The sequence below is a fragment of the Pteropus vampyrus genome, unplaced genomic scaffold, assembly GCF_000151845.1.
Source record: "Pteropus vampyrus isolate Shadow unplaced genomic scaffold, Pvam_2.0 Scaffold422, whole genome shotgun sequence".
Classification (NCBI taxonomy): domain Eukaryota; kingdom Metazoa; phylum Chordata; class Mammalia; order Chiroptera; family Pteropodidae; genus Pteropus; species Pteropus vampyrus.
Window position 1 is genome coordinate 13,953 of NW_011889203.1, and position 13,245 is coordinate 27,197.

The 13,245-nt window shown below is 37.6% G+C and overlaps 3 pseudogenes; 2 read left to right on the forward strand and 1 right to left on the reverse strand.

Moving 5' to 3' along the window:
* Positions 1-1,348: 1,348 nt before the first annotated feature.
* LOC111732067 lies at positions 1,349-1,464 on the forward strand (annotated as a pseudogene).
* A 2,451-nt stretch (positions 1,465-3,915) lies between these two features.
* Positions 3,916-4,034, reverse strand: LOC111732064 (annotated as a pseudogene).
* A 1,453-nt stretch (positions 4,035-5,487) lies between these two features.
* Positions 5,488-5,600, forward strand: LOC111732068 (annotated as a pseudogene).
* The last annotated feature ends 7,645 nt before the right edge of the window (positions 5,601-13,245 follow it).

Here is a 13,245-nt window from a genome sequence, read left to right on the forward strand (position 1 = left end):
CAATTCTCCTGGTGCTACGATTTATATTCCTTCCACTATGGTAGCTGCTTAATGTTTTGTTGTTTTTTTGTTTTTAATAGTAAATGCCACTCCACCATTTTGACTAGAATCCTGACTTCTCTCGCAATGTTTATAAAACAATATACTTTAAGTAAATTCTCTAGAGGTGCACCTGAGTTAGCATAATTAAAAGTACCATCTTCAAAGAGGTTATGGCTAATATGCATTACAAAGGCATGACCTTTCTTAGGTACTTGGTTTGTGAATTCTCTAATAATGATAAGCCATTGAGGCTGTCTGTGGTTGTTGTTGAAACTCTTTTGTCTTGGTTCTTGCTTATTATTTGTTCCTCAACAGCTAATCAGGAACTTGCAGGGTTTAATATTCGTGGCCAATTAAAACTCTTTGACCCTGGGACAAAACTATATAATTCTATTTATACAAAAGGCCTAGAGTAAGCAAATTCATAGAGACAGAAAATAGATTAGAGGTTACCAGGAGCTTGGGGAAGAAGAGAATAGAGGGTTTTTGTTTAACGATTAGACTTTCTGTTTGAAACATTGTAGTGATGGTTGCACACAACTTCTGAATGTAATTAATGAATGTAACTAATGCCACCGTATTGTACACTTTAAAATTGGTTAAATTTTACCTCAATTTAAAAATAAAAACAAAAAATCCGTTGATCTTCAAGGATGTAGTAGTAAGAGAAAGTTGACTTTGATCCTAATATACCAGCGAAAAATCTAACTACTGCCTAGCCAACAAAAAGGAGTCATGTAAGTGTTAGTCCAGTAAAAATGAATGTTGAGGCTCTGTCACAGCTGAAGCTGTTGGTAAAAGAAGTGTGCATTTGATTATTCCAAAAGCTTAGAAAATTTCTTATAGAGAATCCAAGAGATGAAGGAGAGTGATAAACTTTGAAGCCTAGATTCAAAAAGCACTTCTATGTGATTTCAGAGAAGTTATTAATCTCTCTGAGGCTCAGTTTCCTTACCTGCAAAATGGCATTAATAATTCCTAATTACCAAGAGTTGTTGAATCACATAAGTTAATGTGCCTAACTACCAAGCTGTGCTGTCTCACCCTCAGACACAGGTGGGCTGCTCACAACGGCACTGGATTCCCAGGTGGAGATTGTCTGGTGGGGACTGCTGGGCTGCCTACTATGGTCCCAAGCTTTGAGTTATCAGGGGCCCTGACTCTGTGGGAGCCCACTGGTGAGAGGAGTGCCAGTAATTTTCCTGCATAAAGAATTTTAAGGATGTGGTTCCAATGTAGTGGTTAGCACATCTGCTTTACATGCAGAAGGTCCTGGGTTCATGCCCCAGTGGAGCTACAGTCCATGGTCTATGGCCATGCCACCTTGAACAAGCCCAATGTCTGATCTCGGAAACTAAGTGGGGTTGGGCCTGGTTAGTACTTGGATGGGAGACCACCCAGGAAGACCAGGTGCTATAGGCATAAATAACAATAAATAATAAAAATAAATAAATAAATAGAATTTTAAATAAGGCCTGCTGCTCAGGAGTCTTCTTGAGCTTCCCTGAAGACCTGCTTCTTCCTGTTCTCAGCCAGGACAATCTGGGGACCCCCAGAGCTCCTAGAGGAACCTGGTTCTGAGGTTTAGGTAGTGTTTTACCTCAGGTGTGATGATGAAGGTGAGCCTAGAGTTGGGCCCCAAGTGCCTGTATCTCACCTTCCTCATCTTGGTCATAGAAAGGCTCCTTGCAGACAAATATTCAATGTTGTAACTTATTTAAAAGAAGAATGATATTGGAGCTCTTTTTATTTCCCCTTGAGAACACATCTGGTCTCCCATTTTTAGAGCAAAACTCCTTACATTCAGAAAGCTCTGGATAAATAAAAAGGAGAGCCTTAGAGGCATCAGGAAAGTCATCTTTTAGATTTGTTAACTCCTTGAGGTGTTGTTCACTCACTTGGCCTCTTTCCCACACTTTTTAAACTAGCATGTTATGGTCTAAGTTGAGAGCTTGCCAAGGTTTTGGGAATGGCTGAAACACCAATCTCTTTCTTAATTGAATCTATTCTCCAGAGGCCGTTTAAGCACCAGAACAGAGCTCTTTGTCTTTGTCCTAACTAGATATTAACATAAAACACAATAACAAATTGGTCCCTTGAAGTCTTTCTCCTTAACCAATTATTTGGCAATTTCCTGGCTTCATTGAAAGCAGTTTAGGGAGTAAGGCACAAATCTTTGGAAGCATATTTAAGAAGCCAATGATTTTGCATTTCAGTGAAAAGTCATCCAGGCAGTTGGGACATCTTCCGGCTTTTCTTGATGGTCAGTAGAGGCATGGAACTCTCCTTTCCAGCTTTCCTCAACTCTATTTTAGAATTCTCTATTGTTCCTTTATCCTTTCAAATGGTGGCATACCTAAATACATACATAAACAAAGTTTTTGTTTTTGCAGTGATTATATGGGGATCCAGTGTGATTGACGGAGCAGGTTGAAATAATTCTATCAAAGTCCGAGGAAAGAATTAAGGCAGAGGGTCTGGGCTGTAAATGAAACATTATATGGAAGCTTAGTCAGCCCCTGCTTCATCCTATCATCTTCCTCTAGTTCATAAAGATAATTGTCAACTTATTCTCAATGATCAGAATAATGGCTAGTGCCTAGTAAGCAATAATATTTGTTTAGTGTGAAGGGGAGCAGAGTTTACCACTAAAATATGCCTCTTTGGGATACAAATTAAGCTGGCTATTTTTAAGAAACGAAAGTCAGGAAAAACCTTGACCTTCCTACTAACTGCCTAAAAAAATTTAAATAGAGGACCTGCTCCAGAAAGGGAGCTATTGTCATCGATTAACTACAGTTTAATAGGAACTAGTAAGTGACAGACAAGGAGGCCCTAACAAAGTCCTCTCTGTCCCATTGTTAAGATGGCCCAGCAAACATTTGTTTACCAAACATTTGCTTTTCTATCTCCATGTGAATTGCCTTCTTGCCCTTCAAAGTCCCAAACCACAACTTCCCCCCTCTTCTTCTTAGCTCAAGATAATGTGTAAACCTCACTGCTGATTTCTCCTGGAGTCTCATAATCTTATGGAAGCCTCATTTGTACACACATAAGTAAATTTAGTTATTTTCTCCTAATAATTTGTCTCTTGTCAATTTGATTATTAGACCAGCCAGCAAAACTAAGAGAGAAAAGAAGGAAAAATTTCCTCTGCCCCACAAGTGAATGAGTAAATTATTACCATAGTTTATCTATTTCCGTGTTGAAATTTAAAAATTTTTTAATTTTAAACTTATGCAAAAACTGTTTCCAATTATTTTGCATACCTTCTTTTGAACACCTGTTTAGCTATATATATGAAAACTTGAAATTAGAATGTCTAAAGCAATGTTTTTAATTGTAATCAATATTATTTTAAATATTTTTATTTTAATATTTTAACCTGAGTTAATGCTGCCAAAATGTCCCTCCAAGTAGCGATACTGATTTATATTCTTACCAAGAATATCCACATGACCTCAAAATTCATATTTCATATCTTCAGTTTGGGCCAGAGTGGGAGAAATGGCATCTCTCTGTAGTTTTGCTTTGCAATGCCAGCAGTCACTAGTACAGTTGCCTATTTTTCTGAAAGGTTATTTGTCTTTTTCTTACATATATATATTCTCCACTGTCTATTCTAATATACATATATATATTCTTCCACTGTCTATTAATCCTTTGTTCACTATATATATATTTTTTCACTATATATATATTTTTTTCACTATATATATTTTTTCACTATATATATATTTTTTGTTCACTATATATATTTTTCACTATATATTTATATATATTTATATATTTTTCACTATATATATTTTTTGTTCACTATACATATTTTTCACTATATATATACATATATATATATTTTTTTTTTTTTTTAAATGCCTGCAGCACTTGGTATTCCTAGATGGTCTCCCATCCAAGTACTAACCAGGCCCAACCCTGCTTAGCTTCTGAGATCAGACAAGGTCAGGTATGCTCAGGGTAGCATGGCCATAGACTCACTGTATATATTTTATCTCCCTTTTAACTGTATTTATGGTATCGTTGTCCTATGCACATCCTAGCCCATGCCCTCCATCCTCTGCATAGAAATGGAATGACACTTGAAACCTCTCTTGTTTACTCCCACCCTGTATCATCAAATACAATTGATTCAAGTCTTTCTCTTTTAGAGCAAATAAAGCATGGTGGTTAGAAGCATAGACTCTGGAGGCAGATTGCTAATCTTCAAAGGTTTCGACACTTAACTATGTAACCTTGGGCCAGTTGCTTAATTAACCTCTCTAGACCTCACTTACCTTCTTTGTAAAACAGGAGTGACAACAGTACACCCACTTCATAGAGTTGTGGTGAGGATTAGATAAGAACCTAAAACAGTGTCTGGCACATATTAGGTGCTATCTTAAGAGTTAACTCTTCCTGTCCTTTTCATATGCTCCTTCTTTTCCTTTTTTCTTATTGGAGGATTCTGTCTCACTTTTTTCCTTACTCTTTCTACACTATGCCTTTGACTGAATATTGTCCCACTCTAGCAGTGGCCAACATTTCATGTCATAATTTTAAGTGACAAAATAAACTAAATATATCAAAATTTAAATGGTTTGCATTTTAAAGGTGTTTGATCATTTTGAGACATCTCAGTAGAAACCTGTGTTTCTGTTTCTTGATTTAAAATATCCCAAATCAATTGGCAATAGAGTAGAAATCAGGCTACCTGGATTAATTTTCTCTATATTACTATCTTCTATTTCCACTATTTCTTCACTTCTTTGGGGTCAGTTTCCTTATCTGTAAAATATCCTTGGGGAGGAACTTAATAAGAAATATGCAAGATCTAGATGAATCCACCTGATAGGATGCTTTCTGCAGATCCACAACTCAAACTGAGTCGGCCAGTGAGGAATTTATCCCACAAAGCATATACTTCCGTGGAGGGCACACTCAGGACTGAGCATTTCAGTAATGCCACCAGGACCCAGGTATCTCCACCCTTTTACTGAAGCTGACCTGAGTACAAGACTACTTTGGGTTGGGTCACCACCAAGGCCAAGTTTGGCAGGCAGAAATGAGAAGGTAAGAGCTGATTTCCAGCTGCCAATGCAAAAATGAAAGTGCCCTGTTGCTAGAGCATGTTGCTAAGGAATGAAGATGCCAGTGTTGGTAGGCAAGTTGGTCGTTTTCACTACAGCTGTGTGGTTTCTCACCATGGTCCAGGAGGAGTGCCTGGCCATGATGGGAGCTAGTGCCCCAAGAGTCTTTGGAGAGTTTTGGGGTTGGCAAAGGGTTGCCTCATCCAAACCCAAACTCTCAAATAGTCCTCACAAACTCTTAGTATTTATAGTCTAAATGTCCCCTTGCCATAGTTACTCTTCCACGTGTTTGTTCTTATCCATAAGCCCCCAGCAGGGCCACTCAGCAGCTGGGCTGCTGACTGCTTATTAAAAACATGTAGTCTATGGCCATGCCACCTGAACGCACCCGATCTCATCTGATCTTGGAAGCTAAGCAGGGTTAGGCCTGGTTAGTACTTGGAGACCACCTAGGAATACCAGGTGCTGTAGGTGCTAAAAAAATAATAAAACAATAAAATAAAATTTAAAATCATTCGTGTGTAGATTTTTATTAAAAACAAAACAGATGCAGAATGGTATAGAATGACATTCTGACATGACTTACTTAAAGAAACTTTTTTTCTTTGTCATAAACAAGTGGATTAAAATAACTTTGCTTAAATCATAAATAAGTAGATTTCAGATCATATTAAACCAAAATACTACAATCCACCCTGTGATTTCAAATCACTCACATACTTATTAATCCTAAGGATGTAATGCCTGGGTCAAATCTAAGTTCAGCAAAAATATCGGTCCACCCTGTGATCCTATTATCAGTTACAATCTAATCACAAACACTCATATTTTATGGGAATTTTTCTTTTGACACACACTTTTTTACACTATAGTTTAATAATCAGTTTAGACAACCAAATCCCTAATATTATTGATAGAGGTATAGGAAAAAACTCTTTAACATGATGCCATCATCCATTCACCAAAAGATCAAAAATAAATTTCTTAAACCACTCAGTTAAGCTTCCTTGACAACTGGGTTTTCACGTAAAAGCCATTTTTGTAAAGTGAGTACAAACTTGCATAGCACTGTCAGGCATGTGTTTTATTACCAAACTCAAGGGGTTCATGTTGCCTGCATGTGTCAAAGCCAAAAGAGATACAGATAGGAGTTTGCAGCAATGAAAGCAGAGGTTTATTTAAGGAAATGGCACCAAGCCCAAAGACACAGGTGAGCTAGTGCTCGAAGACCTGTCTCCCCAGTGGCCTCTAGGGAATAGGTTATACAAGGGAGAACTCATTAGTAAGTAAGGGAGTTGGGGTCGTGGGCTCTATTGATTGATCAGGGTAGGATAGGAGGCAGTTCATCATTGCATCAGGTCCTGATGTCAGTCATGGCATCCTTCTGTCTGGTTTCAAGGGGATGCCAGTAGGGTCCAGTCGTTTTGCCCTTATGGGTGTGGAGCTGCAAGATGTTATCTTTAGTTTGACTCTGTTTCTGTGGTCCACAGACTTGAGGCTTTGTTCCTAAGACTGTTTGATGCTGATCTAAGGGCTTAATGATTAAGGGTGTGGTTCCTGCAGTATTCAGAAGGATAAGGAAAGAAAAGAAACAAGTGAGCCCAAGGCCAGTTTGAATTGAGGAGAAAGAGAGGTAATTTTAAAGAAATGAAGATCTTCACAGTTACAGTTTGATTGCCATAACTTTAGAATTCAAAGCTGTCATAACTTTGGAGAAAGCATGTTTTTGTTCTTTTTTCAATTCCTGCAGTTATTTTGACTTTATTAGTCTCATTTTCCAGATGTGCTTCTACTTGTCTTAAGTTTTCTAATGTATGACTTAATATTTATTAGAATAATTTTAGCATTTTCAGTGTGGAATATTTCTCCAGTTATTTTAATAGCTCCTTTATCTTCTATTGACCTTGAATATTATCTTTTTCCTTCTATTGTCCCTAAGGAGAAGCTGAGTTTGCCATCCCAAAATGTGCCTCTTTAGGGAAATTATTTTAGGCTGGTTACTTTTAAGAAAAAACAAGGGAGAAGCTCTGAAAACTAATAAGTTATCCTTTGTAAAAGGACATTTTTATTTGTAAGGGAAATTTCCATTTGTAAGGGTGATTCCCTCACAGTAGGAGGCCTGGACTTAAATCTGCATAACAATCTTACTTTTGTTTACTGTGCTTTTCTTGGTAACTTTCCATAACTGACTCTCTACCTTGTTGAAAGAAGTACTTAAGGTAATGGCTTCTGCCATTTTACTGAGTTACTCAGTTTTCCTGGGTCTCTCCCATGTTTATATTATTAAACTTTTAATTCGTTTTTCTCCTGATATTTTGTCTCGTTTCAATTTTATTACTAGAACGGACAGAAGAACCTAGAATAGTAGAGAGAAATTTTTACTCCTCGACAGTTGGTTTAGTCAGCAGGATAAAATTTACTGGCTGGATCCCTGTGCCCCCTGCCCCGCCCCAGAATGCTGCAGCTGACAGATCCTGTGACATCTGAGGAACAGCAGACAAGAAGTAAGCATCTTACCGAGTCAGCCTCCCAGATCTTTCTGCAGCTTTGGGGAGAAGTTAGAAGTCTTTCTCCTTCTAAATTCGGTTTAGCAGAAGAAAATATCTGTGGAACTAGTTCCCGGGGTTTAGCAGCTATTCGTTATTTGGGATGAGTACTCAAGGATTTTCTTAATTCTTTTCCTCTCACAGATGGTAAAAACAGGCCCCTCATCATTCTTTTCTGCCAGTCGGAAGATGTAGATGCATCTGGAGCACAGCCAAATGGGTTGTGTATCCGAACATAGTGGATCTAAGAAAAAAATGAGTTATCTTTTGGCTTGGGAAGTCATCATATTCTGTTCAAAAAGGGGGAAAACAAGGGATTCCCTGTGTTTTGGAACAGCTGTTTCTAACTCTGGGAATGAACTGTTTGCCTTGGTTAAACCATGAAAAAGCTTATTGGTTTGACTCACTATTAAGATCCCTGTACATGGCAACTTTGCTATAGATCCTTTCTCCTCCCAGAGATGGTCATTGTTTCTCTTTGTCATCTATCTGATATATCGTTTGTCTTATGTGTTTTGAGAGCTTGGTTTCGAGCTATGAGAATACCCTCTTTGGTCTCTGCCATCCAGAAGGTGCAGGTAGCACTGTGTGTTTGGCAGCCAGCCAAACAGACTGCGGATTCTGGGCAGCAGTATTCAGTAGAACATGTGCACAGGAATTTAAACTGGGCTTGCAGATAGGTCAGTTGTTGTCAGTAGGCTGAAGCACAGGATTTTACCTGGAGCTTGCAACTGGTATCTCTCTGTCTTTATGTCCCACTGTGCCAGCTCTCAGAAGAATTTGTCATGAAGGGTCCCATTCCATAACGGGCCAATTGTCATCTCAACCTCATTGCTTTACTGCCTGTAGCAACGAAGGGCTTTTACTGTCTGAGACTACTCTGGAAGTGAAATTTTTAGATCTTGTGAGGCTGCATCTTTTCCTCTCTAGCAGAAGCCTCTAGCTTCCTTGGTTAAGCCATAAAAGCCTTATTAAAGTTACTATGGAGATTAATGGGTCATCAATGGCCAGACTATGGATCCTCTGAATTTATAAACTTCTAAATTGGAAATTTTTAGAGAGCTCTCATTTTAAACAGCTGTATCATTGGTACCTATAGAAAGACCAAATTAAAAAGTGGATGCAAAGAAATATAATGGCTAGCCTTTGAGTACTCATTCTAGTAATCCTTTGTCTAAATTGCCTTTCCACTCTGAAGAGACTATTAAAATAAAACTACCTGAGGCTACACGTGATCCTCCTCAGCTATCTTTCACTCCTAGGTCAAGGCCAAAGGGCCCAAGCAAAAGAATTTCTTAAACCAAGGGAGAATCTTCAAAAGTTATTGAAAATGAATTACTTCCTGAGATTAATGGATAGATGAAAAGGCAGAATAAGATGGAAGGCCACCAGTCTCACTAAACTTGTGAAAATAGCTGATATATCAGAGCTTGACAGAAATTTTTTTCAAGCCTCCTCCCCTAAGCTAAAATGAAACGAAAAGATTTTATTAAAGAAAGATAACGTAGTTATATAAATGGATCATCCTATGATGTCATTTAGACAACTCAAGTCTTTGAGGAATTGAAAACTGCTGTCCTTTACAAATCTAGTCCTTACAGGATCCAGGGGTGTGGCACTTTATGTAAACAATTCAAAGCCCACCAATCCTTTTTACTACCCCCAAACTTCTAAAATTACTTACTCTAAAACACAGGTTTCTGGTAAGTTTTCAGATCTTACCATTGAACTAGGTAAAAATTTTAAGATCTCTAATGGAAGAACTGATGGCTTCATAAAACTGTCAACAAGATCAAATTAAATTATATGGTTCTGAATGAACTGATGAGGATGACTAATTTTTATGACTTGTTTGGAACATTGCTAATTTTTAACGTTTGTCTTCTAAATTTAAGAAAATTTTTTTCTATTAAGCTACCTATAACTTAGAGCAGTTTGGTAAATTATATCTTTGGAATGTTAAAAAAAATTCAGCTCAGTAACTACGAAGCTTGAATTGGCTTTATTCAGTGATTCGTGTATCAGGCAACATCCCAACTAGCAATTTAGAAGGGCCCTCTAGTTTGTAGGGGTTGTACAAAATGGAAAGTTTTTATAGGCAGAAAGAAGGTGTGACTAAGTAGTTAAGAGCTGGATTATTTCAATCTAAAACATCTTCTCTTAGGGGAATGCAGGGGGTCCTATCAAGCAGATTACCTCACTAGTCTGGATTAGGAAATTACAAACTAATTGAGAGGCAGAAACTGCAATTAAATATTAAATCTGTGTTTGGTATCATGGGCTTTTAGCACAGGCTTTTTATGGCTTAACCAAGAAAGATAGGGGCTTCCACTAGAGAAAAAGATGCAGCCTCACAAGATCTAAAAAGTTCACTTCTAGAGTAGTCTCAGACAATAAAAGCCCTTTGTTGCTACGGCAGTAAAGCAACGAGGTTGAGATGACAATTGGCCTCTTACGGTCTGGGACCCCTCATGACAAATTCTCCTGAGAGCTGGCACAGTGGGACATAAAGACAAAGAGATACCAGTTGCAAGCTCCAGGTAAAATCCTGTGCTTCAGCCTACTGACAACAGCTGACCTAGCTGCAAGCCCAGTGTAAATTCCTATGCACAAGTCCTACTTGATACAGCTGCCCAGAATCCCCAGTCTGTTTGGCTGGCTGCCAAATACACACTCATACCTGCACCCTCTGGATGTCAGATACCATTTCCATATTGGGACTTTATGGTCGGAGTAGAATCCCTTTGTCAGGAGTCTATTTTACCCACTCCAAAATAGGCTGTTGGAGTTTTAAGTATAACGAGTTTATTTACTGTTAGTGGCTCTGTGTTTTGCAGAGCCTCACAGAGTGCCCTGGTGAGCTTTTCAATTGGTGGTGTCTATTCTCAGACCATGGGAACTTTTTGGTCCAAAACACAATTGGGTAAAATTTGGGGTCCTGTTGTATTTTAGTCCACAGTGACCGTGTTGCGAACCCTTGAGAGTATAGGCATTCTAGTTTGTATTTGAGAGTTCACATTAGCTGGTACCAATGTGTTAAAAGTTCTGACAACATTTTTCAAATAAGTAAATTCTGCCTCTTGAGTCTCTGTCCATCTAAGTTTTCTACTCTTCCTAGTTGTTTCATAGATGGGTTTTAATATTATCCTTATATAAGGTATATTCTGTTTCCAATATCCAAACAATTTTTTTGTGGTAGGAGTTGATATACAATCTATCTTGTTTATGACTGGGTTTGGTATTTTCTTACCTTCAGAGGACCAAATTATGTCTAGATATTTCACTGTAATTTGAGGTCCTTGAACTTTACCTAGGTTGACTGTCCATCCTCTGAGTGTAAGGAATTTAAGTAAGTCTATCTTTACCCTCATCTGGTCTTACAAGTTTTCACCATAGATAAGGACGTCATCATTATAGGAAATAATAGTTTGTATGTGTGTCGTGTGTTCCTGAAAAGCCTGGATATCTTGTGTCAGAAGGTTATGGATTATCATTGGGCTGTTAAGGTAGCCTTATACTAATTTAGTCAATTTACTGTCTACCTTCCCATGTGTATGCAGTCATGAGTTGGCTCTCCTCATTGATTGTTATAGCAAAGAACATGTCAGAAGTCCATCACTGTATAATAAGTTCCAAATCCAGTAGTGGTGATATTGTTATGTTAGTGCCTGTAACTGAGAATATAACTTCAATTTTGGGAGAGTGTTTAAATTTCTATAATCCACTGTAAATCTATTATCCATTTGGTTTTTTAACAGACTAGATTGAGATATCATATGGTAAAACAGTAGGAGTTCTTTTAGGAGTTTTTGGAATTTTTTTCCTTAATTTGAGTACATCCTTCTTTAAGATTGTATTATAAAGCATACTTGTTATTTTAAATAGGACAGGCAATTTAATTGTAGTCCATTTTACGGTAGCCAACTTAGTTTTAGGAATTGTTACATCCTCGTTATATGGTATCCTATTACATCCATTCCAGAATTTTTTTCTAAATCGGGACCTGTAAAGCAGTTAGCCTTAATGGGTGGTCTATCATCAACTGTTAGGAATCTATGTACCCATGTCCCTGGGATTAATTTTCCTCCCAATTTTTTGATTACTCCTATTTTATTTTAAAAGTTTTCTAAATTAGTAGGATTATCCTTGTATCATTGCTACTTGGAACCCTGTATCTAACAACATAATAGTACACGTGTTTATATTTACAAAGGGGGTTTCTATTGAAATGGCCACTGTAACTTGGCATTTCTCTCCAGCTTGTGCCAATAGACTGCCAGTCCCTATATAGGGGGATTTTCTCTCCTTTGTCTATCAACGGCTTGTCTATTAATGACATTATGTTTAAAAAAGTGGTTATTATTTATAGTGAATGGGTTCTTAAGTCTTTTTTCTGAGGTATACTTCCTCTAACAGATTCTTTATTTCCCTGTAAATAGCTTCTTGGGTTTCTATTTGGGTTTTTGTAATTTGGACTAAAGGGTAGGCTGAATTGTTTAGATGACCAAAAAAAGCTTTGTAGATTTAGGTCTACATGGACTATTTTGATTGGATCTATTTACTTTAGGTATAGGCCTGTTCTGGCTATATACGTTGGTGTTAAAGCTATAGCTTTGATTTTGACTTAGTTCCTTAGCTCTTTTTATCATCAAGTCAATGAGCACTTCTGTGTTTCTGGCACCTGCAAATACTGTAAATAATGCTGTTCTGTCCTGTGGGAGTGCAGCTTTTAGGATAACCTTTTAAATTTGTTCTTTTGCTTCAGCATGTAATGGTGAGAATGTCCCTATCATAAATCATAGTTAATACTCTTGATTTCGTTATTACATTAGTAGCTTCCCCTGTTGTTTTCCATGAAGATGTTTTAAGGGATAATATATTAGGTATAGGCCATCTTAATCTTCAGGCTGTTGCTACCCAAACAAAGATCTTTGTAAATTAAAATTACGTTCTCTAAATGCTCTAAGGTTTGATTCAATTTATCAGCTGGGTAATGGGTCTGAGTTGCATGATCTCTGCTCCTGTGAGGATCAGATGTGTCCTCCTTTGGATCATAAATCTAATAGCCACCGGGTTTCTGTGTCTAAATCAGTTTGTTGGGATTCCATTCCAATTTTCGTCATTTGTCTAGCATAAGCTCTCTTCGGTAACTCTGATTGGTTCCATATTAGCATTTGTTGTAGTTTTGTCTATTCTCATGGGCCTAGCTTCTAGTAGATTAAAGTTATCAGTTTCAAAAGGTTTAAAGTAATCATTATCCTTGGGGTTTGGATTAGTGCCCTTAGGAGCAAAAGGGCTTGGGTTTATTCTCACTCTGGAGATTACTTTTTCTGCTAGCATCCTTTACTTTTTAAGCTAGCACTTTTCTTTTCTGCCCACAGGCATCCAGGTGACTTAATGCTTCTAATAAGAGAGCTGGAATTTGCCAGCAATTTATTTAGCACGTGTTCGCTGTGGGAATTATAATAATTTTATAAGCCAATAGAGTACAGGATAATATCTCTTAATAAACCAAATAAAGAAATAATATCTTCCAAATGATAGATTAATCACACTATTGTTCCAGGCAAGGG